Genomic DNA, 26,179 nt, shown 5'->3' on the forward strand with positions numbered 1-26,179 from the left:
GAACCAATCAAAACAATACTAGGTATAATTTTTTTTGTATTAATATAAGTACGCTGTTCCAGCCCTGTCTTCTTTTACTTTTGGAATTCATATTTTATTTTTATATATATATAAATATATCTTTTGCTTCTGTCGTTCACTGTGAAATGAGATGCTAATGTGTGGGAACTGATCTTGTGTATTTTGCTTGTCAAGCCTTCTCAACATAATAATATTATAAGACAAACGACCTGATACATGGCAATGGCATACTCAGTTTATGGCGGAACAAGTGTCCTCTGTTCTTTCTCCTGGGTTGGTAACGCAGAGGAAAACATATCTTCAGTTAATATATTTGAGTCAAAAAAATAGGTACGCGTGATGTAGACACATTCTTCTGGAGGTGGATAGGATCAATCACACTACGGGTGAACATGGTCATATACAACTATGTTAAAGTTAAACTCTGAAAAAAAATATCACTCATCCCTAAAATAAAGCCGTGGTATTAGCACGGGCACTAATTATATGTACTAATAACAATATATTTAGAAAAACCAAAATAAAATATCTAATAATCTTGAACGGAGCGAGTAATATATACAATAATATAACGATCGTTCACATTTATCAAGAGAATTTAAAAGCTACAGGTTTAATAAAAAAGGAAGAAAATTCCATATCGTTTGATTTTATGATGATCTAACGATATAGATTAACCCAAAAAACATGCTTTATATAATTGTATGATTATAACAACCTATGTCATTGATTTTTTTATTATCTAATGGCATATTAGATAGAAGTAAAGAGTCCATGCCTAATATAATTATGAGATTAACTCAAAAAATAAGAAAGAAGAAAAGACCCACCCCCACTAGATTTTACGATGATCTAAGATTAAATAAAGAAAAAAGAATCTACATTGTTAGATTTTTTTGATAACTTAATGGCTTAGATTAACGAAACAATCCATCTCTAATACAATTAAAAGACAGCAAATCCAAACTGATAAACGAATCAAGAAAAAAAAAATTAATTTCCATATGAGTTTGAAATAAAAAAACCTAAAAGCAAATTCCTTACAAAACAAAATCTATAAAGGCATAATTTTAATAAAAAGCATGACAAGTTAAAAAAAAGTACTTAAATAAATGGTCCATATACATTATAATTAGTAAATGGCTAAATTCAAAAGTATTTTTTTTAAATAGTAATAATTAATTTTAGTATGTTGGGAAAAATACCTAAATAAAAATAATGTATTAATAAGTACAACTATCAGATTGGTCATATAAATTGATATCATAACGATCTAGATTTATCAAAAGATATAGGAAAAATAAATAAAGACTCCAATATAGATAGATTAGGTATGGAAATGTAACACCCTCGGTGTTATATTGTACTATTTTTGCTAAAACGTTGCATGAGCATCATACTTATGTGCAATAGTGTGTAACAGGATGTATAAATCAATGTTCGGCACTTGAAACGTTTATCCGAAACAAGAAACAGATTTTATGTTTTGAGAGAATTCCTTATTTGACACTGGGAAAATGAGTCGTTCCTTTCTTGGCCTTAAAATTTTCCTCGTTCCCTATTTGACACTCACTTCAACTTTCATCCCTAATTTGACACTATTGTCAAATCCGTTAACTAACGGTGTTAACTGGCTGTTAAAAAGACGTTTTGCCCTTAGAAAAAAAAGCGGCGAAGCAAATTTGAGAGGAAAAAAAACCTGCGCCTTTTTTTTGCAGCTGGGCGCATGCATCAGAGGCGGACGTAGGTTTTTTTTCCTCTCAAATTTGCTTCGCCGCTTTTTTTTCTAGGGGCAAAAACGTCTTTTTAACAGCCAGTTAACACCGTTAGCTAACGGATTTAACGGTAGTGTCAAATTAGGGATAAAAGTTGAAGTGAGTGTCAAATAGGGAACGAAGAAAATTTCAGGGCAAAAAAAGGAACGACTCATTTCCAGTGTCAAATAAGGAATTCTCTCTTATGTTTTACGTTGTTTAGTATTCTAAGTGAATTTTTATCGAACAAAAATACTATAGCACGTTTATGCGAACTGTGATAAAGTTCATAGTGCGTACTTCGTAGGAGACGATGAAATAGGTGCAGTCGAGGACGAGGTTCGCTAGCTAGTATATCAAGAAGCTCGGAATTTGAATTCGACGCGAAACCATCGAGGTTTATTCGGTTCACGTTAAGTCTGTAATTGGGTCGATGAAACCACGTTTGGCAATTTTTGTAGAGCGATCGGCTTAGGAAGTGGCGTTATGTCATGGCTTCGGTCGATAGCCCTACGTACCCTCTTGCGTATAGAAGAATGGGTTTGGCGTTTGGACCATCGGGTAGTGTTTGGCAACGGCTTTAAAAAGCGTGCACGTCACATAGTTCAGTCACGCCGGCCCGCCGGCCGTGGTCACCGCCTCTGCCTGGCATTGCTGCTGCCACTGCTAGCCGCCAGCGAGAACTGCCGACCCAGCCACGTCGCCACTGCTGCGCTGGTGCGAGCACATCGCACGTGGGCCGCTGCACTGGCCGTCCCGGTCGTTGCCTTGCCCTGGCTGTGCTACGCTGTTGCGCTGGCGTGCCGCGGACGTCTCCGAACCGGCCGTCATCGAGCCTACGCGTGCACACCGCGCGTTGATCCAGCACTATCGGCTTGGGTCCCCTGCTGTCGGCATTGGCACACGATGCGCGCGCTTGGCCCGGCCATGACTGGCGGCTCTGCTTCCCCTTCAGCATGTTCGCCGTGGCTGCTGCTCACGTCGCGTCGAGTCACATCGCTCGCCTTGCGTGCTGTCTGGCACTGCTGTCTGGGTACTACTCTCGTTGTCATCGGTTGTGCTCGCGCGTGGGCTCGTCCGGCTTGTCGCGTTCTCACGCCTACACTCAAGGCCATGCCAAGGTCGCCCGTCACTTCTTCTGCAAGGTCATCGGTCGGTCGAGCCACGCCAAGCAACCAAATCGAGGCGCTGTCCCCTTTTCTATGTATCGTGGGCATGAGGTGGTCGAGTGGAAGGACAGTGTCGCACCAAACCGGTCACTGTGGCGGTGGTACGTGGGAAGGATGCCAATTTTGGAATTTTGTCACCGCCGGCCGCCATAAGTCCTTGAAGCATGCCACTACAATTGGCCTCAACCACTCCACCGTTTTCCAATTAACCATGCCCTCGACAAGCTCAAGTAGTTAGCATGGGAGTGAAACAGTCTCGGCTTCCATTCGGCCTTCAGCCAGGTGAGGCGGGGTGTTTCCCTCGTAGCGGTCCGCCATGGCCGCCAGAGCGGGCGCATGACTAGAGCGTCGTGGGGTGCTTTGCCGTTTCATTTAGGTCATGCCTTGAGTAATAGTTGACTTGGTTATCGCGATCGTGTAGTAGTTTCATCGGCGGGGCAGCGGGTCATCGGAGACGCCGTCGCTGTGCTCGCCAAGAACCAGCGTCCCCCCGTGTTCGTGGCCAACCGTCTTGCCAAGCCTCGTGCCTTCACCCAGTCCGTCCGTCACACCGCTGGTGAGGTCCTCTTACTCCTAGAGTACTTGGTTGACTCGATTAGGGTAGGAGTTCACCGGTGCGCATGGTCGTCCCTAGCGAATGTCGGTAGATGCCATTTTCGTGGCCGACGAGTTTGAAGGTAGTAGCGAACCAATTAGGACTGCTACCTTGTTCAACGTAGCCTACTGTTGGTCACCGAGTAGTAATTGAGGCGTGCAAAAAGGTGTTTTCGCCGATGTCGGGCTACCGTGGCTAGTCACCGCTGCAGCATGTGGCCGCGCCTGCGTTGTATGAAATGCTGGTCGTGTGTTACCTCAATCCATTTCGCGTGGCACGAGGATGCTCATGGGGATGCTGGTGTGTGCCGGCGGGGTCGGCGCTCGCCGGTGTTTGGCCGGTGAGGTTGCGGCTCTGTTAAGTTCAGCCAGGGGCGTCACGACATGAATTTGAAGTAAGTGAAGGGGTTAAGTGCTAGAGTCAGTAAGAGGAGTGAATAGTGAATAGACTGCATTATCATTTGATGATAGCCTGAGGGCTCTTTTGCATATTGTGGCGCGCATGGGTCTTCTTCCCCATGGGCCGCTGGCTAGCATGGGTGAAAGCTCTAGTTTGGTTTTGGATAATTGATGAAACCCTAAGTGCTAACTTAGTTTATCAAAGTGATTATGAGATAGGTAGCACTACTCCAAGTGATGAAGCAATGGCGAAGATCATGACAATGGTGATGGCATGGTGATGATCAAATGCTTAAACTTGGAAAAGAAGAAAGAGAAAAACAAAAGGCTCAAGGCAAAGGTAAAAATTGTAGGAGCCATTTTGCTTACTGATCAAGACACTTAGCGAGTGTGATCATATTTAGGATCAATAGTCATACTATTAAGAGGGGTGAAACTCGTATCAAAATGCGGTTATCAAAGTGCCACTAGATGCTCTAACTCATTGCATATGCATTTAGGATCTAGTGGAGTGCCAACACCCTTGAAAATGTTTGTGAAAATATGCTAACACATGTGCATAAGGTGATACACTTGGTGGTTGGCACATTTGAGCAAGGGTTAGAAACTTCACCGGAGGAGTGTCCGCCCGTAGAGTGTGGACAGTCCAATGGTGCCACCGGTGCTCTTTTTAGAAAAGATGAAGGTCACTGAAAGTGATCGGACGCTGGTCTCGGTTGGACCGGCGCGTCCGGTCAGTGGCAGCAGAGGATGCATGTTTTGGTCTTTGACCGGACACTGGCGCTAAAAGTGACCAGACGCTGGTAGGGTGCGTCAGGTCAATGCTGATGTATGGCGGACAGTGGAGACTTTGAGTGACCAGATGCTGGGTGAGTCCGGTCGAGCATGACCAGACGCGTCCGGTCATGATTTTGCACGAATGGAACCTTACTGGAAATGACTGGACGCTGAGGTGCAGTGTCCGGTCACTTCACAGCAGTGCATCCGGTCATCACTTAACCGTTGGGATCGGGCGCTCAGTATTTGAAGAGAGGGGACACATGGCGTGCATCGCACGATCGGACGCTAAGGTCCAGTGTCCGGTCAATCTGACCGGAGCGTCCGGTCAGCCCGAGTTCAGTGCAGTGAGGGGCCCAACGGCTCTATTTCATGGGGCCTTCTATTTAAGCCCCATGGCCAGCTCACACTCACTCTCTTGGCCATTTGCATTGACATAGCAACCTTGTGAGCTTAGCTAAAGCCCTCCCACTCATCTCCATCATTGTTTCATCATCATTGTGAGATTGGGAGAGAATCCAAGTGCATTGCTTGAGTGATTGCATCTAGTGGCACTTGGCATTCGTGTTTTGCTGCGGGATTCACTTATTACTCTTGGTCGTTGCCGCCACCTAGGTGGCTTGGAGCAGCGAGGATCGTTGAGCGGAAGTTGGTAATTATCTTTGGCTCCGATCATGGTGATTGTGAGGGGTCTTGTGCCTTCCTAGCAAAGAGCCGAAAGGTAACTCTAGTGGATTGCTCGTGTCATTGAGTTACCTCACTTGTGGGTAGGTTCTTGCGATGTCCAATTGTGTGGATGAGGTTCATGCAACACCTCTGGGCCGCCGAACCACCAAGTGTTGGTCGACACAACGGGGACTAGCGTGCCGGTAAGCACGTGAACCTCGGGGGAAAAATTAGTTGTCTCTTGCCCTTTGGTATTCTCCCGGTGATTGATTTAGTATTTATCTTGTGATTGGTTCACTCCTCAACACGGCGGTATAACCACCCTACTCACTTATTTATATTCTTGCAAACTAGTTGTGGCAAGCTCTTTAGTGTAATTAGAATTGAGGGCTTGCTTTGTGTCGGGTTCATAAACCTGGGGTCCCTCGAGGACCGGCTTCCACACCTGGGCTTGGCCTAGGAAAACAACATGTATTTCATGGGCTGGCCCAAAAAACTAAAACACAGCGGGCCGGAAGGGAAGTCCAGTCATCGACCGGAAGGTCTACCCTTAAGAAGAGGCGCCCGCTCATCAACTTCTCCGACCTCGCAACTCCGACCCCGTGACCGGGGCTCATGGGAAGCCTGCTCACCGCTCTTCTCCGACCGACGCACTGAGAGCTGACTAGAGTCATCCGACCGGAGGCTCCCTGTTCAGAAGGAACCAGAAGACGTGTGGAGAAAGGCAAGGCATGACTCACAAAGTCAAAACCACTGTACTAGGGACCATACCCTGCATGAAACAGTGCTCTACAGCCACCCTGACACAAAGTATTGTAGGGGCCGCTAGAAACTCCCATATGGCAAGCCTCCCCCCACGTGTCTCTAGACATCGATCACGGTATGGGCTCCAGGATTTACCATACCGGGCAGACATAGCGCATCTCCTCACATGCCACTAGGCATCCAGAAGTATTTGTAGGTACCGATGTCCATCCTTCCTAAAGAAGATAGCTCGACCCCCCATGCACATCTAACATCCTACAGCGACATCGACAGTATTGGGGGGCTTCAACCATTATCCAGTTTTGACCACCGTAGGCAGCAAGGCTTAGAAATATCTGTACTCTCTCCCGCTCACCTGTAAAAGCCATCCCCTTCATCTATAAAAGGGGATGCGCTCCCTCCAACCAAGGGAGATCGACTTCTTCAAGCTCAGACTCACTAGATAGACATCAACACTCCCAACTGTAGGACCACCCAGTTCCTACCGCGACCCTTCCGGTCAGAGCCAACCGAACCTCTTGTATCCTCCCTTCTTCTTCCTTCTCATTTGTACCCCCGCTACAGACTTCGAGCACCTAGGCCCAGGAATAAAGTCACCGACCGACCCCGACTGGACGTAGGGCATGTTGCCTGAACCAGTATAAATCCTGTGTCATTGAGTGCTAGGCCACCTTCGATCACAACGTACAGCAAAACTACAAATATTTACTAGTTGGTCACTTTCTGCACCGACAGTTGGCATCGTCCGTGGGGAAGACGCTGTACGTTCAACACTCTTTTGGTCATCGAATGGCCCATTCTTTCGCCACCCCCGCCGTGGCGGGCTCGGGCGATACGATTCATTTCCGCTCACTGGAGTTCCCCGCAGTCTCGCCCGCTGGGATGCAGGTTCCACATGTCTTCGAGCCACTCTAGGCCTTTCGCTTTGGGAGCCTGGACTTTGTCGCCGATCAACTTGGTGTACTCCACCTCCGCGAGGAGGCTCGTGACCCGGCACCCATCGGAGGGGCGTCCTCCATTGACTCTAGGACGCGTGACTTCAATGGCGCGGCATCTGCGCTTCATTCCGAGCAAACTCTCTGCTCAAACCCCGTGGTGAGTAATATACATGCTGTTATTTACTTACTACGCTCTATCTTCATCCAAATACCCGGTGGGTTACCTTTGTCCCCATTGCAACCACCATACGGCCGGTTCCCCTATGGCCTCACGTCTTCTGTGGACGCATACGCTCGGGGACTACAAAAGGTGCTGGCGCTGCACCCTCTCACGTCTGAGTTCGTGGGGATGGCGAGCTATGCTCCCACCTGTTTCCTTGACATCATGGATGACGACATCAGGAGTGACGGCTCCAGCATCGGCGACGTGGCGCCTAGCCACCGTTGGTCCTAGGAGTATGCTGCGGCGAACGCCCTGGAACAGCCGCTAGGGGTAGCGGAGTCCTTCTAGACCCACGCCCCGCTGGGCCCCCACGCGGGGACCTCCGAGCTCACACATGAGCACAGGGAGGATCTACAACGACAGTGGCCGCATCAGCCACCAATTGTACCAACGCACTCGACGCACCACACTGCGCCCCGTGCGCATAGACCTACAAGAGGCGCTCGGGGTTACGCCCATCAGCCCTAGCGCAATGCTCTGGTTCATGGGACTGACCCCCCACAGTTCGCTCGGGCCAGTCAGAATGTTGCCGCCGCGGCAATGCTCCTGCATGACCTACCCGAGCCGAATGACCCTCGTGGACGGGCAATCCACTAGAACCTCCAGGCACTGTTGGAGACCGCCACCGTTCAATAGGCAGAGTACTCCATATCGTGACACTGACTCATGACCTCGCTCCTCGTCTAGGGAATAGGGACGCACCAGGTGAGACACTACACCCTATCATCGTCTCGACCACCGATTGCGGCACAAGAAGCCGCAACCGCACCTTGTCTTGACTTGACGACCACCCCGTGCCGACCGCCTATCTACGCATGGCTCGGGCTGAACCAAGACGCGCGCAGCGTTGACCGGAGTCCCAGCCCTGACAGTCTAGAACCACGGACCTTTGTCCAACACCCCCAGCAAGCACCTTTTCTGCCGTGCTTCAACGGGAGCCACGACAAATGTAAGGCCAAGCACCAGGATCAAGACAAAGGCCCCTCCACGTAGAGGGGAAAAAAGAACAGAAAGGATCGCCGCCAACCGGCTAACTTTGTGTCAGTCGCCGCGGCCGATCACACGGGCACGCAGCCCCAGCAAGATCCTCTGGGCCACTTCCACGATCTCATGGAGAGCCCATGCACCAACCACAACTATCCCATCAACCATCTCTACAAGGACTGCCAGCTCCTCAGGCGCCTACTGAGGTAGGCCGGTAGGCCAAAGGAAGAAAAAGGCGAGAAGGCAGCGACCGAAGAAGGGGGCGTAGCGGACAAGGATCCAGACGACTAGAGCACGAAGGGATCCAACCGGAAGTCTACCGACTGAAGGACAATGACGACAACGCTCTCTCCAACAACCTTGGAATAGCTATGTCTTTTCTTCTTTTCCTAAGTTTCGGTCTTACCTTTACTTAGCGAACGCTCCTATAAGAGCACCTTGACCCGAACATTTTTTGGCTCGGGGCACTTGGGGGCTCCACTAGGGGGCTCTACTACCCCTTTGTTTTTGTTTTTACCTTAAGTACTCTTTTGGTTTTGTATGAAGAAACTCCTTTCTACCTGAACAGAAGGGTAGTTCGTTCCTTTGTTTTACCTTACGTAACTTTGCTTTAGAACATTCCGACTAATCGCACCCCGCCTTTTCCTATGGTTATGACCGGCCGAGCCTCACGAGCCACGCCCCGGGCTCACAAAGTTGTGACCTACGGAACAAATGGGTAGGTACGAGATAGAAATAAATTTAAAACAAAATTATGCTAAGGGAGAACTAAGGAACGAAAGGAAACAAGCTTCCCCGAACAGAGCAACTCCATCACAAAAACAAAAAACCTACTGTAGTCATTAAAACACACATAGACGTTTTACATAGGGGTTCCCCTCCCCCCCACGAACTTAAACTTCTTACATTTACTAACTACTTGTATTTAACAAAGGTATTAAATCGACCCGGCGGCACCTGCTGACGGCGCGACCGACTAAGGCGCAGGCTGCTCGCTCTTCAGTAGCATGACGTTTGGCTCGATCAGGGCCAAGGCGACGTTACCCCCCAAACCAGGCTCCATGCTATCTGCAGGCTTGGGGGCATCCTCTCCACGCATGCTTCAGGCCATGTCCTAACGGTGAACATCCATCACCCACTCAGCGGAGACCAGCTCTGACACCAACCGCGCGTGCGGCAGCAGGCTCACCCTAATTGACTGGATGTCCTCCATGCTTAGGCCTTCAGCATACCCACCGCATATAGTGGCGAAGTCTAGGTTTGGGTGGTATGTCACCACCAAGGTCAGCACCCCCGACGCTCCATAAAACAACACGCTCCTGACGAGGTCCTTGACCGCATCCGGGACCTTCGCCAGCAGAACCGCAGGTGCACTAGTACTTGGCGCTGACCCAAAGACTTCCGAGACGATGAGCTAGGCAGCGTTGTGAATTTGACCAAGCTCCCCCTCGAGAGCACATCACTCTTCATGGGACTTGGATAGCTCCTCAGCATTCTGGCTGAAGTTCGCCTTAGTTGTCTCTAGGTCTCGCTCTAGCGCCTTCACCTTTTCTCCTAGCTCTGCGAGAAGGGCGACAAGCTCAAAAATAGGCTGGGGGAAAAGGAATCAACACCATGAGAAAACAAAAAGGTACGCACCGACGCGAGAGGCCTCAAGGGTGGAGAGATCCTCTGCCTACCGAGCCGCCCGGTCGCGTGGCTGGGCACTCATGTCCTCCATCACCATCACCTGGTCCCGGAGCGTGAGCACCTCCCATCAACCTCCGACCGGCCCTCTGCTCCGCCTCCAGGGCCTTCTGTGCCGACTCCAGGGGCTCACTCTGGCTCAAGAGCTCCAAGGCCTCTTGGAGCACCGCCTCAGTGCTTGCCAGGACGTGCGCAGCCCCCTCAGTCCTGCCTGGCAGACCTTTGCCGCCTCAGCCCTTGCTCAGCAGCAGTCGCCCGCTCTACCACACGCTGCTCCTCCGCCCGCGCCGTAGCCGCCTTAGCCGCTCGGACCTAGGACTCATGACAAGCGAACTCCACCTAGCGCTCAAGCTCGGCCATCCGGGCATGTTCCGCTCAGAGGAAGTGAGACTTGCGGGACGACACCTTCCTTATTTCCTATGGAAAATGGCGTTATAAAAACAACCGATGAAAGATTCAAAGGGCAAGGAGAAGTACCAGAAACTCACCTCCACGGCAAGCTGTAGGTCGACCTCAACCAGCTGCCGAGCAAACTGAGCCTGCTTTTGGGTGCTCTCCAGCTTTCGGACAGCTTGGTGAGCTCGACACCACGGCATGCCCTGTCTGCCAAAAATTTCCCAGAGCAGGTGCTCCCGGGAATCCCAAAGGACAAACCTCGCCTTCGACAGGTCCTCGGGGAAGGGCCACTCTAGGTCACCCTCCATGAACCGCGAAGGGCCCAGCCTCTAACTGGACCACCACCAGCTCCCGCGACGACACCGGTGGATCCGCCATGGTATCCGTCTCGTCGTCAGACGTGATCTCCACCACCACGTTCGCATGAGACGCTGCCTGGCACCCCAACTCCATTCTGGCCATGCTTCCCTATGACTTTGGCTCCGACGGCAGGGATGGGGCGTGCAGTCCTCCACCCGGCGGTGGGGAGCTCACCCCCCCCCCTCGTCTCCTCCACCGCGACTGGCAGAGGAGGGGCCACAAGGTTTACCTCCACCACCGGCATCGAGATCGCGGCAGCCAACAACATCACTGCCGCTGTCATAGTACCAGTAGCCGCCTCGGGGGACACCACCCCCAGGAGGGAAGGGTTCACCGCTGCCACCCTGCTGCCCCCTCGCTTGCCACAACGCGCTGCAGAGTGGGCCTCCAAACCTCCTGCATGAAGGCTGGGGTGATGCTCAACCCTAGCGTCCCCCGGCCGCTGACAAAAATCATGGGTAAGCTGCACTCCAAAAAGGACTCGACCACCAAAGTCAAAGAAGCAACAAAAAGAAACATACCGAGTGGCGATCGACACTACTCTGAAGATAGGCTCCGACGCCGGAACTCACAGGACGAGGACCGCTCTCCGGACCGTGACCTGCGCCCCCCTCACTTCAGACAGGGTCGAAGTCATCCCAACCCGCTCCTACCCAGCCTGCAGGTCATTATGACCTCCGGCTCGGGGCTCCCCGACTAGAGCAACAGGTGGGGCATCCCCCGATCGTGAGTCATGCATCGACCGGGCACCAGTCCGCCCCTCGGACCGCCCGGCCCATGCAGTCGTGTCCGCCACAGGCGGCGACAGAGCTAGCAACGCCATCGAGGGGCGTGGTGACTGCGCCTGCTTCATCGCTCGCTCGCTGGTGATGTCCACGCTAGCTGCATGCTTCCTCGATGCAAAAACCTCTGCGCACCACATGGCCTCCTGCCTCCTCACCAGTCGACATCACCGTAGGGTCATGACACACCGTCGAGGTCGCAATGACCTCCCGACTCTCCTCCTAGTCAGAGAAGGCCATGTCGTCCAGATCCATAGGATCATCTGACGCGAGTTCCGACTTGACGTCACTCACACGTTCCCCGGCCCTCACGTGCTAGGTGACCTCCTTCTTCTTCTCTTCCTTCTGCTGAACCTCCTTGGTTTTTTTCTTCTTTCGGGCATCTGCCGCCTCCTTCTGGGTGGCCTACCAGGCCCGGCCCATCACCCCCTTAGGAAGGTGTGGCTAGGATTTGTACCTCCCAAGCCCCTATAGAATGAATGAACCGAAATAAAAAAAGAAGAGGGGCAGAGGAAAAAGCACGAGCAAAGTGAGGGAGCATACCAGCGAGGGCACGATCGAGGCATTAAACAGTATGGGTTTTCCCACCACCATCTCGTTAGGCCTTAGCTGCAGCACTCGGCCGACGTGACTCTAGATCTCATCATCCGGCAGCTCCTTCGGTGATGTGTGGTCGGGGTCTGACCGACCATCGTACTTCCACATCGGGTGCATCCTCTCCGCCAATGGCATGACCCGGCAGTGGTAAAGGGTGTGGAACACCCGCACCCCATCAAGGCCATCCCTTACAAGCTTCCACAGCTCCTCCTCAATGGCCTCCATCTTGTGCCTCTTCGTGTGGGCATAGCCCCATGACCAACTCTTCTGCTTCATCGGCCTTCCGCCGGTAAACGTCAAAAGCGGCGCCCCCGCTAGATTCCTAATGTAGAACCACTCCCCATGCCATCCCCGGTTGGAGTCACATGGGGAGTACGCAGGATATGATCCTCCCACGTGTGGCTTCCACTACAGGGCGAAGCCTCTGACCAGAGCGATCTCGGCCGAACTCTAGTCCGCCATGGCTCTCCCAGAGAAGAAGAGCCGGAATAGGTCCACGTGTGGCTCCATACCGAGGAAAGCCTCGCAGACGGTGACAAAGCCAGTGATATGTAGCACCCTCGTTGGGTTGAGGTGCTACAGTTCTAGACCCCCTCGTTGAGGAGCCCATGTAGGAACCAGTGCGTGGGGTATCTAATCCACGCTCGTGGAAGGTAAGGAAAGACACCACCTCATCGGGACAAGGTTGTGGGAACTCCTCCTTCTCGGGGACCCTCTAGTGCGCCACCTCCTACGGCGGCAGGAACCCCTTCGCGATGAATGCCTCTAGCATCGATGCCCTCACGGTGGACGACCTCTAGTCTAACATTTTGTGAGTACCTCTCTTCTCTCTTACTCTCTCCCCTTCTTTCCTAGAAACCTCTGTAGCTCTTAGGAATGCTCACGGCAAAGAGGAGGAGAGAAGGCAGCGGCAGACGAAGAATAGGCAAGAGAGCGGAACGAAAACCTTCTCACATCTCCTACTTAAGGAAAAGGGAGCGGTGGTTATGGAGGGACGCACCGATCAAGGAAGCCGGAACGACGGGGCAAGATTCTTTCTCATTCTTTCATTTAATGCAGATAAGATGTGCCCTACTCAATGGAATGACTCCTGATCGGACGGGACATGGCCTGGCCATGGCCCACCACTACCGCATGATCAACCACTACCGTGTGCTGGGCATGAAAACCAAAGCACCCCCACACGCGGATGACTCCCTGTCTCCCCAGGCCAGACCTAGAGAGACCCAACAGTGAAATCTCTACCAGGAGAGATCAACCGGCCTCCTGAGTCGATCGATTCACTCAGGATAAACACCTAGGATACAGGTCCCCGTCGGACTTTTTTGCCTAGAGCTCTTCAAACCTCGTCTCTCAGGTCGCCAAGGTGAGCATGTGTTCATTAATACAAATAGTTCACACAAGGGCTAACCCACGATTGACAAGCGCAGGTATCGGTCGCATGTTTCCGACTGGAGCTCTTTGAACTCCGTCACTTCAATCGTGCAGGCACCACCACACAAAATCTCCACTGAGCGACAACCAGACCTCCCTGAGTCGATCGAGTCACCCAGGATAGATCAACTAGCCTCCTAAGTTGATCGATTCACTCAGGATAAGCACCTAAGATACAGGTAGGAAGCGAAGGGGCGCCCCATGCGGGCCATGCCAACTCCATCTCAAATGACGAGAATGGGTCTTGGTCGGACATTTCTGACTAAAGCTCTCCGAACCTCGTCTCTCAGGTCATCAAGGTAAGCATATGTTCATTAAATACAAAACTATTCACACGAGGGCTAACCCATTGACAAGCATAGGTCCCAAACGGATGTTTCCGACTGGAGCCCGATGAACCTCGTCTCTCTAGTCTTCAAGGTAAAACACTATCAAAGCCCCTCTATTCCTTTATAATCATTTCATACATCCATATGCGCATTTCATTCCATATGCCTGAATCCCCTAGACGGTTAGGGCCTAAACCGCCCGGGGGTTCAGGAACTAAGCATCGCACATGCAGCAAAATGCACCAGAATGCTCCGTGTTGCGCCACAAAGTGGTGGCTTGCCTCATTTGATATGAGCAACCAAACAGAGCCAGGGGAGAAAAACCGTAGATGAGCATCGTGTGGCCTTCGCCCAGTCTAGCAAACCGGGTCATCTCAACCTTCTTGTTCGATCCTGAACCTCTCGCCAGACCCATAGAATCCCCATTGAGGGGAGGCTGTCAGGCCACCTGGGTCACTCTGTGGAATGACCTAGGCATCTGCCGGGTTGCAGATAAAGGAGTAGTGGAATGCCACAAGAGGGCTATGCCGACCCCGTCATGAACGATGGACCTAGATTCCACTCGATCACACCCGTTAGCGAGCTCACTGAGCTAGTCTTCGAGCCCAAGCGATCGGGACAGGCGACAAAACTCAGCCCCTCTAGTTGTGAGGAACTGGATGGGGAAGCACAAAAACAACTCACAACCCCCATGAAGGCCCGATAGGGCTCGGGGGCTTAAATGCCATGGGACCGTGACTCTAAACTCGCGTCGACAGGATAGGTGACATCCGGCTACGGCTCTTGGGACCGCGACTCCTAAACTCGTGTCGACGGGATAGGCGACATCCGGCTATGGCTCTTGGGACCACAACTCCTAAACTTGTGTTGATGGGATAGGCAACACCCGGCTACGGCTCTTGGGACCGCGACTCCTAAACTCGCGTCGACAGGATCGGCGACATCTAGCTACGGCTCCTGGTACCATGACTCCTAAACTCATGTAATAGCTTCAGACGGCTTCACTAACTAAAACTAACTCTTTCGATCCACAACGAGCACCGATGCCTGGGTCTACTCATGACTCCACCTTACCCGATCCCATGGTGCGTACCGACGCCAAAGATCGAACTCTATTACATCCAAAACTAAACTTCCTCGACCGATCCCCAGCGCGCACCAATGTTGGGATCAATAAGTTCTTCCTTAATCCAATCCTCGCGCTTAAAAACACCTCGGCTGCACAACGACGTCGTGGTTAAACAAAATCACATCTTGAAACTCAAAAAACACACGCACCCATAGACACAACACAAAGAACCCCCTAGCCAGTTCTACCCAAACCACCCAGGGGCTCAGGGGCTACACCCGCGGGTGCGCTCGCGCGCACCTGCCAGCAAGACAAAAAATCCCCCGGACGATTCGGCTCAAATCGCCCGGGGGCTCGGGGGCTCCTGTTGGGTTCATAAACCTAGGGTCCCTCGAGGACAGGCTTCCACGCCCGGGCTCGACCTAGGAAAACAACATGTATTTCATGAGCCGGCCCAAAAAACTAAAACACAATGAGCCAAAAGGGAAGTCTAGTCGTCGACCGAAAGGTTTACCCTTAAGAAGAGGTGCCCGCTCGTCAACTTCTCTAACCCCGTGACTCCGACCCCGCGACCGAGGCTCATAGGAAGCCTGCTCACCGCTCTTCTCCGACTGATGCACTGAGAGCCGACTGAAGTCATTCGACCAAAGGCTCCCCGTTCGGAAGGAACCAGAAGTCGTGCGGAGAAAGGCAAGGCATGGCTCACAAAGTCAAAACCATTGTACTAGGGATCATACCCTACACGAAATAGTGCTCTGCAGCCACACTAACACAAAGTATTGTAGGGGCTGCTAGAAACTCCCATATGGCAAGCCACCCCCGCGTGTCTCTAGACATCGATCACGGTATGGGCTCTAGGATTTGCCATACCAGGTGAACATAGCGTAGCTCCTCACATGCCACTAGGCATCTAGAAGTATTTGCAGGTACCGACGTCCATCCTTCCTGAAGAAGATAGCTTGACCCTTCGTGCACATCTGACATCCTACAGCGACATCGACAGTATTGGGGGGCTTCAACCATTATCTAGTTTTGATCACCATAGGCAACAAGGCTTAGAAATATCTGTACTCTCTCCCGCTCACCTATAAAAGCCATCCCCTTTATCTATAAAAGGGGATACGCTCCCTCCAACCAAGGGAGATTGACTTCTTCAAGCTTAGACTCACTAGATAGACATCAACACTCCCAACCACAGGACCACCTAGTTCCGACCGTGACCCTTTTGGTCGGAGCCAACCGAACCTCTTGTATCCTCCCTTCTTTCTCCTTCTCGTTTGTACCCCCACTACAGACTTTGAGCACCTGGGCTTAGGAATAAAGTCACCGACCGACCCCGACTGGATGTAGGGCATGGTGCCTGAACTAGTATAAATCCTGTGTCATTGAGTGCTAGGCCACCTTCGATCACAACGTACAGCAAAACTACAAATATTTACTAGTTGGTCACTTTCTGCACCGACACTTTGTTATTTTAAGTTCATCTAGTGGAGCTCTTTAGAGTAGCAAGATTGAGAGCTCTTAGTGAGTAGTAACATTACAAGTTGTGTGCCTAGTAATCATTGCAACTAGAATTATTGGATAGGTGGCTTGCAACTCTTGTAGGGCTGGAGCAAGTTTGCATTTCGCTATTTGTCATACTAATCAAATTGCTCTAGTTGATTTGTAGTTTTTAAATAGGCTATTCACCCCCCCTCTAGCCATATTAAGACCTTTCAAGTGGTATCGGAGCCATGGTCACCGTTTGATTGAAGGCTTAACAACCTCGGTGTCAAATTATGGCTCAAGTTGTGTTCAACCATGTGGGGGCAAACCACCATTTTTTGATAGCACATGCTATGATTATTGGAAGAGAAAGATGAGGATGTATCTTGATTCAATCAATGATCAAGTATGGGAGGTGACCAAGAATGACTATACTATCATTGATCCCGATGACCCCACCAACCAAGACAAGACCAACAAGCAATGCAATACAAATGGCTCTCAACACCATATACAATGCCATTGATTCCAAGGTGTTTGAGCAAATCAAGGATTGTGAAAGAGCAAATGAGGTGTGGAGGAGATTGGAGGAAACATATGAGGGCACACTGGTAGTAAAGAGTGCTAAGTTGTACATTCTCAAGGATAAGTTGACAAGGTTCAAGATGAAGGAAGATGAGAGCATTCTGGAAATGTTCCATCGGTTGTAAGTGATTGTAAATGACTTGAAGGCCTTGGGAGAGAAGATCAAGGATGATGATGTCTCTCATCGGTTCTTGATGTGCTTACCTCTTAGATTTGAGATGTTGAGATTGCTTATCATAAGAGGAGGATTGAAGGAGATTACCCCTAACCAAGTACTAGGTGATGTCATGACCCAAGAGACATACCATGTGGAAAGGGAGGGGGATGACAAGGATGACAAGAAGGAAGAAGAAGAAGAGTATAGCATTCAAGGCTAGCTCATCATCATTCAAGAACAAGGGTAAGTCTGAGAAAGAATCAAGTGATGATGATGATCTTAGTGATATTGATGATGAAGCTATGGCCCTCTTTGTACGCAAGATGAGAAAATTCATGAAGAAGAAGGGCTATGGTGAAAGAAAGAGAAGAGATCACACCAAAAGCAAAGAATATGTGAGAAGATGCTACAATTGCAAGAGTCCTGATCATGTTGTAGCAAATTGTCCCTACAATAGTGACAATGATGAGGATGAGAAGAAGAAGCACAAGAAGGATAAGAAAGAAAAGAAGGAGAAGAGAATGACCCTCCAAAAGAAGAAGAAGGGTGGGGGCTATGTGGTCACTTGGGATAGTGATGGCTCTTCGGATAGTGATGACTCTAGTGATGATGGCAAGAAATCTATCAAGAAAGCACTAGCAAGCATCGCCATCAATAACAAGCCCTCCATCTTCAACACTCCTTTGACATGCCTCATGGCAAAACCTACCAAGGTAAAATATGATGTGAGTGATGATGATGAATGTGAAAGTGATGCTTGTAGGAGTGATGATGATGATGAGGAGTACTCCAAGGAGGAGCTCATGGACATGTGTGAGCAAGTGCATACTTGCTTTGAGATGAAGAGAAAGGAGTGTAAGGAATTAAACAAGAAAGTCAAATTTCTTGAGCAATCCCTTGATGAGCTCAATGCCACTCATGAGAGGCTAATGGAAGCCCATGAGAAGCTTGGCAAAGCTCACTCTAAGCTTGAGAAAGCTCACTCCTCTCTCATCGAGCAAGTCAAAGAGGAAGCCAAGAAGGAGCAAGTGATTGTATCATGTGATGTGGGACTAACATGTGATCTTATTGATGAATCTTTTTATAAGCCCATTATAGTTGCTTCCACTAACACTTCTTGTAGCACTACTACTTCTACTTTACCTTTGAGTGATGGTATCACTTGTGATGCCTCATTAATGGTGGAAAATGAGACCCTCAAGAAGGAAGTGAATGAGACCCTCACTTGTGCCTTAGGCAATGCCTATGGTGGAGATACCCGCTTGCTAAAGTGCTTGGGTAGCCAAAGGTTTTCTCTCAACAAAGAAGGATTAGGCTATACCCCCAAGAAAGGCAAGGCGGCCTTTGTCACTCCTAAAGTTAACTTTGTGAAGGGCAATGGTCGATTTTGCAATAGATGCAAGCAAGTTGGGCATGTAGAGCAATATTGCAAGATTAACAAGAACAAGCTACCTATTGTATCCTCAATTAAATGTGATTCTTGTTACATGCTTGTTAAGGGTGCTAATGGTGTGAAGGCTAAGTTCATTGGTACACCAATTGTGGGCCCAAAGAAGAAGGCCATTTGGGTACCAAAGACCTTGGTAACTAACCTTCAAGGACCCAAGCAAGTTTGGGTACCTAAAAAGAATTGATCTTCTTTTGTAGGTCAATTATAAAGCTGGAGGAAGGCATTGGGTGCTTGATAGTGAGTGCACACAACACATGACCGGTGATCCAAGAATGTTCAATTCAATCAATGAAAACAAGAGCAATGGGATTGATAGTATCACATTTGGTGACAATGGCAAAGGCAAGGTCAAAGGGCTTGGTAAGATTGCAATATCAAATGACTTGAGCATTTCCAATGTGCTACTAGTAGAGAGCTTGAACTTCAATCTTTTGTCGGTAGCTCAATTGTGTGATCTTGGTTTCAAGTGCATATTTGGTGTGGATGATGTAGAGATTATAAGTGTAGATGGATCTAACTTGATATTCAAAGGATTTAGATATGAAAATCTATACTTGGTTGATTTCAATGCTAGAGAAGCTCAATTGACAAGATATTTGATCACTAAGTCTAGCATGGGTTGGTTATGGCATAAAAGGCTTGGTCATGTTGGAATAAAACAATTGAACAAGTTGATTAAGCATGACTTAGTTAGAGGCTTGAAAGATGTCACATTTGAAAAGGATAAGCTATGTAGTGCATGTCAAGCTAGAAAGCAAGTTGGTAACACACATCCTAAGAAGAGCATGATGAGCACATCTAAGGCATTTGAGTTGATGCACATGGACTTGTTTGGACCAACCACATACACAAGCATTAGTGGGAACAAATATGGATTTGTGATTGTGGATGATTTTACTAGATACACATGGGTATTCTTTCTTGTTGACAAGAGTGATGTGTTTGCAACATTCAAATCATTTGTCAAGGGCATTCACAATGAGTTTAAAACAACCATCAAGAAAGTTAGAAGTGATAATGGTAGTGAATTCAAGAACACTAGAATTGATGAGTTGTGTGATGAATTTAGAATTAGACATCAATTCTTGGCCAAGTACACTCCTCAATCAAATGGCTTAGTTGAAAGGAAGAATAGAACTTTGATTGACATGGCAAGATCAATGTTAAGTGAGTACAATATGAGTCATTCATTTTGGGCCGAAGCAATCAACACGGCTTGCTATTATAGCAACCGACTCTATTGTCACCCCATGATGGAGAAGACACCTTATGAGCTTTTGAATGGAAGAAAGCCCAACATAGCATACTTTTGGGTTTTTGGTTGTAAATGCTACATATTGAAGAAATGCACTAGATTGAGTAAGTTTAAAAAGAAATGTGATGAAGGTTTCTTGCTTGGTTACTCCACTACTAGCAAGGCTTATAGAGTTTGGAATTTGGCTAGTGGTACTCTTGAGGAGGTTCATGATGTGGAGTTTGATGAAACAAATGGTTCCTAAGAGGAAGATGAGAATCTAGATGATGTAAGAGGCACTCAATTGGTCATTGCAATGAAAAACATGGACATTGGTGATATAAGGCCTAGAGAGGTGATTGATGTTGAAGATGACAAGAATAAAGTGCTCTCTAACTCAAATGTGCAAGCTAGTGGTTCTCATGATCAAATTCAAGCAAGAACTAGTGATGACAAAGTGCAAGATCAACAAGTGGCTAGTTCATCATCTCAACCAAGTGATCTATCAAATGCAAGCAGTCAAGTGCAAGTGCTTCAACCAACCAATATTATAAGAGATCATCCCTTGAACACTATCATTGGTGATATTTTAAGAGGTGTGCAAACTAGATCAAGATTGGCTTCATTTTGTGAGCATTTCTCATTTGTGTCATCCATTGAACCTAAGAAGATAGATGAAGCTTTGAAGGATGTTGATTGGGTCAATGCTATGCATGAAGAGCTAAACAACTTTACAAGAAACCAAGTATAGGAGTTAGTTGAGAGGCCTAAGGATCATAATGTGATTGGAACCAAGTGGGTCTTTCGGAACAAGCAAGATCAAGATGGGATAGTAATAAGGAACAAAGCAAGATTAGTGGCTCAAGGTTACACTCAAGTTGAAGGTCTTGACTTTGGAGAAACATATGCCCCAGTTGCAAGATTGGAAGCAATTAGGATCTTGTTAGCCTACGCTTGTGCCCACAACATCAAGTTGTACCAAATGGATGTGAAAAGTGCATTTCTCAATGGGTACATCAATGAGCTTGTGTATGTTGAGCAACCTCCCGGTTTTGAAGATGAGAAGAAACCCAACCATGTTTACAAGTTGAGAAAGGCTTTGTATGGATTAAAACAAGCACCTAGACCATGGTATAAGAGATTGAGGGATTTCCTACTCTCTAAGAGATTCAAGATGGGAAAGGTTGACACCACTCTCTTCACCAAGAAGCTTAGAAATGACTTATTTGTAATGCAAATCTATGTTGATAATATCATATTTGGGTCAACAAATCAAGATTTTTGTGAGGAGTTTGGCAAGATGATGGCAAGTGAGTTTAAGATGTCTATGATTGGAGAGCTTAGTTACTTCCTTGGTCTTCAAATCAAACAAATGAAGAATGGCATATTTGTGAGTCAAGGCAAGTATATCAAGGACATGCTCAAGAAGTTTGGAATGGATGATAGTAAAGCTATTAGTACACCAATGGGGACAAGTGGAAACTTGGATAGTGATGCTAGTGGCAACATGGTGGATCAAAAGATGTATCGGTCTATGATTGGAAGCCTACTCTATGTGACCACATCAAGGCTAGATGTGATGTTTAGTGTATGCATGTGTGCTAGATTCCAAGCCTCACCAAGAGAAAGTCATTTAAAAGCAATAAAGAGAATATTGAGGTACTTGAAGCATATACAAAATGTTGGATTGTGGTATCCCAAAGGAGCAAGATTTGAGTTGATTGGATATTCAGACTCCGATTATGCAGGATGCAAAGTTGAGAGAAAGAGCACATCGGTCACATGTCAGCTATTGGGAAGATCACTTGTGTCTTGGTCATCAAAGAAGCAAAATAGTGTAGCACTTTCAACCGCCGAAGCGGAGTATATTTCGGCTGGTAGTTGTTGTGCTCAATTACTTTGGATGAAGGCTACTTTGAGTGACTTTGAAATTAAATTCAAGCAAGTGCCATTGCTATGTGACAATGAGAGTGCCGTAAAGCTCACCAACAACCTGGTTCAATATTCAAGAACAAAGCATATTGATGTCCGCCATTATTTCATAAGAGATCACCAACAAACAGGGGACATTTGCATTAAGAGTGTGGGCACCGAAGATCAACTTGCCGATATCTTCACCAAGCCACTTGATGAGAAGAGGTTTTGCAAGCTAAGGAATGAAATGAACATACTTGACTTCTCCAATATGTGTTGATGCACCTCCAATTATATGACATGCCTCTCCTTCGAGCAATCCAAGATAAAAGTTGATTGGCATGGCATACATCCTTGCTAAGGACATGATTAGTGCATCTAGACATATTTCACATTTGAATAGGCTCATTCATAAAAATTAAATGAATTTGATGCTTGTATGGTACCACTATTGCTTGTATGTTTGAAATGATCTAGTGGTAGCATATGACATGTTTGTGGGCTTGTAAACCTACTGTTTGATCTATAAAATGAGCTATAAGTGTTTAACTCAACATGGTACAAGATAACCCTTATTTAGAGGTGTGAAGAAGCTTGTCCTTGGATCAAACCGAGTTAAATATCTTTTGCAAGTGATCTAGATTGAATCAAATTCAGGAAAATGATCCTCATTTCACATGGTTTCACCCCAACCTATCTATAATTTGAGCTCACCTTTTGTGCTAATTGTTGACAAAGGGGGAGAGAAATTCACAAAGATAGTAAATTCACAAAGATAGTAAGATAGGAAGAGAAAACAAATGAAATGACATTGTAAAGGGATCATAAAAAAATGCACACAAGTAGAGGGAGCAAGCTCATAAACTTGTATGTTGTATTTGAATGTGCATTTCATATATTTGCTTGCATGGCACCAGTTTTAAATTTCAATATCCATGCTTGTGTGGTGTATGCTAGTTATATGCTTGAATGGTGAAATGAAAAACTAGCATGCATAGGCTAAAATAACTAGACTTATGTTCATTTTATGGAAACTAGACCCTTGCTTATAATGTTGATCTCATGAGGTATTCTAGTTTTTGTGTATGTATAGTTACTAATGGTGCTAAGGATGGTATATTGGTGCACTCCGATTGGTATCACACTTCAAAGGTCCATCTCTTATACCTTAGCATCATACGGTAGAAATTGTCTCCCATATTTCCTATCTAAGCATATGTGCAAGCTACAATCCAAACTCTTAGCACATATGTAGGGAGAGCAATTGCTACCATTTGGAGTTCATGAAACTTGTCCATATTCTTTTACACATGGTAAATATGCTTGGGCAAGCAACATGGATTCAATTAAATCTCAATTCATATCTTTGTGTAAGGGTTGTCATCAATTACCAAAAAGGAGGAGATTGAAAGCTCTAGTTTGGTTTTGGATAATTGATGAAACCCTAAGTGCTAACCTAGTTTATCAAAGTAATTATGAGATAGGTAGCACTACTCCAAGTGATGAAGCAATGGCGAAGATCATGACGATGGTGATGGCATGGTGATGATCAAATGCTTAAACTTGGAAAAGAAGAAAGAGAAAAACAAAAGGCTCAAGGCAAAGGTAAAAATTATAGGAGCCATTTTATTTTAGTGATCGAGACACTTAGCGAGTGTGATCACATTTAGGATCGATAGCCGTACTATTAAGAGGGGTGAAACTCATATCAAAATACGGTTATCAAAGTGCCACTAGATGCTCTAACTCATTGCATATGCATTTAGGATCTAGTGGAGTGCCAACACCCTTGAAAATGTTTGTGAAAATATGATAACACATGTGCACAAGGTGATACACTTGGTGGTTGGCACATTTGAGCAAGGGTTAGAAACTTCACCGGTGCTCTTTTCAGAAAAGACGAAGGTCACTGAAAGTGACCGGACGCTGGTCTCAGTTGGACCGGCGCGTCCGGTCAATGGCAGCAGAGGGCGCGTGTTTCGTTCTTCAACTGGATGCTGGCGCTAAAAGTGACCGGACACTGGCAGGGTGCGTCCGGTCAATGCTGACGTACGCTGACGTATGGCGCACAGTGGAGACTTTGAGTGATCGAACACTAGGTGAGTCCGGTCAAGCATGACCAGACGCATCCGGTCGTGATTTTACGCGAATGGAACCTTACTAGAAACTATCGGACGTTGAGGTGCAGCGTCTAGTTACTTCACAGCAGCGCGTCCGGTCATCACTTAACCGTTGGGATCGGGCGCTCAGTATTTGAAGAGAGGGGACACGTGGCATGCATCGCACGACCGGACACTGAGGTCCAGCGTCCGGTCAATCTGATCGGAGCGTCCAGTCGGCCCGAGTTCAGTGCAGTGAGGAGCCCAACGGCTCTATTTTGTGGGGGCTTTTATTTAAGCCCCATGGCTGGCTCAAACTCACTCTCTTGGCCATTTGCATTGACATAGTAACCTTGTGAACTTAGCCAAAGCCCTCCCACTCATCTCCATCATTGTTTCATCATCATTGTGAGATTGGGAGAGAATCCAAGTGCATTGCTTGAGTGATTGCATCTAGTGGCACTTGACATTCGTGTTTCGCTACGGGATTCACTTATTACTCTTGGTGGTTGCCGCCACCTAGACGGCTTGGAGCAGCGAGGATTATTGAGCGGAGGTTGGTGATTGTCTCCGGCTCTAATCGTGGTGATTGTAAGGGGTCTTGTGCCTTCCCGGCGGAGAGCCGAAAGGTAACTCTAGTGGATTGCTCGTGTCATTGAGTTACCTCACTTGTGGGTAGGTTCTTGCGGTGTCCAATTGTGTGGACGAGGTTCGTGCAACACCTCTTAGCCGCCGAACCACCAAGTGTTGGTCGACACAATGGGGACTAGCGTGCCGGCAAGCACGTGAACCTCGGGAGAAAAATTGGTTGTCTCTTGTCCTTTGGTATTCTCCCGGTGATTGATTTAGTATTTATCTTGTGATTGGTTCACTCCTCTACACTGGCGGTATAATCACCCTACTCATTCATTTATATGATTGCAAACTAGTTGTGGCAAGCTCTTTAGTGTAATTAGAATTGAGAGCTTGCTTTGTTATTTTAAGTTCATCTAGTGGAGCTCTTTAGAGTAGCAAGATTGAGAGCTCTTAGTGAGTAGTAACATTGCAAGTTGTATGCCTAGTAATCATTGCAACTAGAATTATTGGATAGGTGGCTTGCAATCCTTGTAGAGCTAGAGCCAATCATATTCAAAGACACGATTATTGGTTCTCCACATTTGACTTGGCAAATAAAGAGTTTGTGTCCAGGTACAACATTTCAAATTTGCAAGTGTATGTTTTTTTTTGCAAGCGTATGCTGACTTTGAATACGATTGGCTTTTCGTTTATCGTATGCGGAGTTGGCCTGAAAGCAAAATACGTTGTCAAATTCGGGGGGGGGGGGGGGGGGGGGGGGGGGGCGGCCCCCGAACTTGCACCTTACTTTTTTCCAAGACCAAGCAAGTCAGTTAGTTACTCCACAATTTCGGTCCTAGTTCGGCTGGTTGAAAAAACAGCTGATGCTGATGCTGATTTGTTGTGAGAGAAAAATATTGTTATTTCGTTGAGACGGTATGGCTGATACGTTCAAGCGAATAGGCCCGAGATTTTATATTTACGCTGCTGCAACTGCAACTCCAGACCAGAGAGTTGACAATCGCTGGTACATCATTTCATATTTACACTTGCATATGAATACTCAGTAATGATCAATTTAATTACATGACTGTTGCGTTTGGTTAATAGTTACGTCCAACCAATTTATCTATTGTTTGTTTTTTTAGCCAACACCCCCTTCAATAAGGCTGACGACACATCTATTTATCCATATGTGATCATCACATCTCATAATTTTTTGAACTCTATTTCTTATTTTTGTGAATGTACTGAAAATCATTTCACATGTATGAGTGATTAACAAAAGTTTTTTATTTGCCTGAGTAATGCTAAGATCCTTTACAATTTATTTTCTTCAGAAGAAACTTAGTTAGCATCTTTTTTTTCGTTTTCTAGAATGCACAACCACGCCATGTATCTCTATCAGGGTCTGGTCATTGAAAAGGACGCGAACATCTAAAAAATCTTAGCAATGACGTCCTCACCAGCAAAGTCTATCGGATAAATTTCTCGAGGAGCAGTGTCATAAGCTGTCGGAAACACGTTTTAACTGGCCCCTCCTGCCGCTAAATACCTGGAATACATTACATACTACTGTGCTCCTCTCCTATCATGTATTGATGACTGTGCATGCGCATTATTCTTCAGCGTGATCTTGAAGCCTTTCGGTGCATTCGTCATTAGTGACTGAGAGACGTGCAGCTGATAGATAAATACTAGATGAAGGACAACCCTATATATCCTTTTAAAAAAAAAGAACAACCCTATGGTAAAAA

Source organism: Miscanthus floridulus, chromosome 1 (assembly GCF_019320115.1).
Source record: "Miscanthus floridulus cultivar M001 chromosome 1, ASM1932011v1, whole genome shotgun sequence".
In the NCBI taxonomy this organism is placed as follows: Eukaryota; Viridiplantae; Streptophyta; class Magnoliopsida; order Poales; family Poaceae; genus Miscanthus; species Miscanthus floridulus.